At 46.7% G+C, this 4115-nt stretch overlaps 2 non-coding genes across 2 annotated transcripts; one reads left to right on the forward strand and one right to left on the reverse strand.

The window, feature by feature from the left end:
• The first annotated feature begins 1399 nt into the window (after window positions 1–1399).
• trnal-uaa (transfer RNA leucine (anticodon UAA)) lies at window positions 1400–1481 on the forward strand. Its single transcript has one exon. It is a non-coding gene; the product is annotated as a tRNA-Leu (tRNA).
• A 1715-nt stretch (window positions 1482–3196) lies between these two features.
• Window positions 3197–3278, reverse strand: trnal-uaa (transfer RNA leucine (anticodon UAA)). The gene has a single exon. It is a non-coding gene; the product is annotated as a tRNA-Leu (tRNA).
• Window positions 3279–4115: the final 837 nt, after the last annotated feature.

The following is a 4115-nucleotide window of genomic DNA, read 5'->3' on the forward strand; positions in this document are numbered from 1 at the left end:
CCAACCCGTATATGGGCAGGAACGGCAGTGAGAGTGAGGGCAACAGCTGCCATTGTCGTATGGACAGCCACAAACACTCCCTTTGAAAAGGACTTTGTCCATATGAAAGTCTGTACAGCAGTATAACCCGGGGCCCAAACAGACTGTGCTGGGGATTCCTATTCCAGACAATTTACGGTGGGCACCGTTTTCCCTGAAAGTGAGTGGGGATTGATATTTCATTGCTGATGTGAAACCAGATCCTACACTGAATCTGCTCGCCGGTTTTTGTTGCTGTGGTGAAACGGTGGGCAATCACGGTGTGAAACGTTGTTATAGCTCTCTGGTTTCCTTCATTACTGTCCTGGTCAGGGAGGCTGGGGATTGGTCCTCTCCATCAGATGGAGGTACCAGCGCATTGTTGACCCAATTTCATCAAGAATGGAATTGGTCATCTTCACTTCTCATGGTTCATTGCTGTTCTGTTTTGTTGGATGTTACTTGAGCACTTTCTGGGAATTGACAATGCATTAAAGCTCCAGTATGTTTGGAAGCACGGTTTGGAATTGTCTCTCTGCCATTTGTGTGAGCAGTACATGACATAGACGAATCGCACTACCTCAAAGTCAGCATGCCAGTGTGTCTGGCAATGGTTCCGCCTTTTCTGTTTTGCTTCTGTTCCACGCTAAGAGCTGTCAGTTTTTGGATTCGCTGGAGTGCTGAGGGGGTCACACAATTTGTGTGGTATTTTTCTTCAGACCAAACTCCACCCTCCAGGAAAAATCGCCAAACGCACCGAGTAACAAACAGCATGCGTTTTTTTTAATCAAATGGTCTATTCAAGCTGGTGTCAGCTTCTGGAGCGTCTCAGAGTTGCCAAACACGGAAACAGACCCTGCTATCTAACTTGCCACTGCTAAACAGATAACCGAAATTAATCTAACCAATATTTGCCAAAATGTGTCCCTTATCTCTCAGAACCCTTTCAGATGCCTTTGAAATGTTGTGAGGGCACCAGTCTCTGCCACTAAATATGGTAATTCATTCTGTACACACGGAAATGTCTGTATTCAAAACAAGTGTCCCTCACATCCCCTTTAAATATTACTGTTCTCACATTAAACCACTGTTATCTCGCTTTGAACTCATGTGCCTTGTGAAAAATTGCTCCTGACTCTGTCCGTCTGCCTCATGACTTTATAAAATTCTGTAAGGCCATTCCTCTGCCCTGAAGCTCCAGGGAAAACTGTCGAAGCCAATTCAGCTTCGTGCTATTGTCCAAACAGTGCAAACCTTGCAAACCCTTTCAAATACTTTCGAAATTGTTCCACGTTCGTTACTGAATGCGTGATCTGTCAGTGCCTGAAGTGAAGCGATGCTGAAATGCTAGTAATGAAATTTTGGCGTTTTGCTCTGCTGTGGTAGCGTTGCCGAGTGGTCTAAGGCGCTGGATTTAAGCTCCAGTCTCTATCGAGTCGTGGGTTCGAATCCCACCGCTACCAAAATGTCGGTTGTTCTGCTGCAGGCAGTTGAACAGAGCCGCAACTCCGCGTTTTCGTTGTTGTATTTGCCGCTGCTCAGGTCAACTCATTCCGACTGAGTCTGAAAACAGTGTGAGCCCTGCTGTCGGGCCCTCCTCAACCACTCTGCTTTCGGATATCTGCATGGCCAGTTTCTGTGTCTCAAATAGTCAGTGCATTTGGCTGGAAGTTTGGTGGTTCGAGCCCGCCCTTAGCACCTTGCCTCAATTATTTCAGTTCAAGCATTGAGACCAACCATGTCCCGACACTGCAACCACGAGAACTCACCCGAGTCTGCAGCTGGATGTGGCCTCAATCTCTCCAAGGCCCCGCTGCCAAGAGAAAGCGGCTACTGCAGCTTCACCCAGCGGCTTCCTGCTCAGCCCTGGGACACAGCACATGGAAAATCCTTCTCCAGGAACGGCTCTTCCCGTGTGAAAGGGACAACCATTCCACTTTAAATTGGAAATAGCTTCAGAGGATTGTTCCTGGTCTTGGAACGTTTCATAAACAAAGCTCCTGTCTCGTCAGCAGATGGGATTCCATCTTATGGGCAAGTGGAGACAGCTTTCACTCAGAAACCGAGGTGTGATCAAACACAGTCGGATCGACGTGTCAAAACCAACCCCTGCACTGGGTTACAATACTGCAAGGGGAGCAGAGAGCTGGATTTCTTTAAAGGAGGGAAAGGGCCCATCGTGAGGCTTGAACCTACGGCCCTGAGATTAAGCATCTCATGATCTACCGACTAAAGTAGCTGGGCCTGGCTCACGATTGATGAGTGTGTCATTTCATACTGAGCATATTTCACCCGGCATTGCAATTTGCAAGGATCCAGTTCATTCCTCCCAATCACAAATGTCATCATTCACACTTTCCATTTCTCAGCTATTATTCCTTCAGAACATTATTATCTATTTAGAACTTGTCTCTGGATTTTAGACTCAATATAAATATTTTCATATTTTTATCCTCATCTTTTTGTCGCCGGAGTGATTCCCAGTCACTCTGGCAGACGGTAAATCAATTGGGAAATTACCTAAGGAATCCCAATCATTTCTGTTTCGAGTGTAAGGAATCCCATCTGCTGACGAGATAGAGTCCTCACAGTCAACACTTTCTCTATTCTTCCTGCCAACAACTTTTCCCCCTTCTTATTTGCGAGACAAAAGCTTTGTTTATGAAACGTTCCAAGACCAGGAACAATCCTCTGAAGCCGTTTCCAATTTAAAGTGGAATAGTTGTCCCTTTCACACGGGAAGAGCTGTTCCTGGGGAAGGATTTTCCATGTGCTGTGTCCCAGGGCTGAGCAGGAAGCCGCTGGTTGAAGCTGCAGTCGCCGCTTTCTATTGGCAGCGGGGCCTTGGAGAGATTGAGGCCACATCCAGCTGCAGACTCGGGTGAGTTACTCGTGGTTGCAGTGTCGAGACATGGTTGGTCTCAATGCTTGAATTGAAATAATTGAGGCTTGGTGCTAAGGGCGGGCTCGAACCACCAAACTTCTAGACAAACGCGCTGACTATTTGAGACACCGAAACAGGCCGCGCATATGTCCGAAAGCAGAGTGGTTGAGGAGGTTCCGACAGCAACGGGTTTTCCAAGTCAGCCTGGATCAGAGGCCTGAGCAGCGACAACCACAACGACGAAGACACATATGTTCCCTATGTTCAACTGTCACAGTAGAACAGCCGCCACTTTCGTAGCGGTGGGATTCGAACCCACGACTCGATAGAGACTAGAGCTTAAATCCAGCGCCTTAGACCACTCGGCCACGCTACCGTAATGAGGCAAACTGTTAAAATTGTCATTACTAGTGTTTGAGCATCGCTTCACTTCAGGCACGAACAGATCGCACATTCAGTAACGAACGTGGTGTAACTTCGAAAGTATTTGAAAGGGTTTGCAAGGTTTGCACTGTTTGGACAATAGCGCGAAGCTGAATTGGCTTCGACAGTTTTCCCTGGAGCTTCAGGGCAGAGGAATGGCCTTACAGAATTTTATAAAGTCATGAGGCAGACGGACAGAGAAAAGAGTCAGGGAGTAATTTTTCACAAGGCACACGAGTTCAAAGCGAGATAACATTGGTTTAAGGTGAGAACAGTAACATTTAAAGGGGATGTGAGGGACACTTGTTTTGCACACAGACATTTCCGTGTGTACAGAATGAATTGCCATATTTAGTGTCAGAGTCTTGAGCGCTTACAACATTTCAAAGGCATCTGAAAGGGTTCTGAGAGATAAGGGACAAATTTTGGCAAATATTGGTTAGATTAATTTCGGTTATCTGTTTAGCAGTGGCAAGTCAGATAGCAGGGTTTGTTTCCGTGTTTGGCAACTCTGAGACGCTCCAGAAGCTGACACCAGCTTGAATAGACCATTTGATAAAAAAAAACGCATGCTGTTTGTTACTCAGCGCGTTGGGCTATTTTTCCTGGAGGGTGGAGTTTGATCTGAAGAAAAATACCGCACAAATTGTGTGACCCCCTCAGCACTCGAGCGAATCCAAAAACTGACAGCTCTTAGCGTGGGACAGAAGCAAAACAGAAAAGGCGGAACCATTGCCAGACACACTGGCATGCTGACTTTGAGGGAGTGCGAGTCGTCTATGTCATGTAC

The sequence above is a fragment of the Chiloscyllium punctatum genome, chromosome 34 (genome assembly GCF_047496795.1).
Source record: "Chiloscyllium punctatum isolate Juve2018m chromosome 34, sChiPun1.3, whole genome shotgun sequence".
Classification (NCBI taxonomy): domain Eukaryota; kingdom Metazoa; phylum Chordata; class Chondrichthyes; order Orectolobiformes; family Hemiscylliidae; genus Chiloscyllium; species Chiloscyllium punctatum.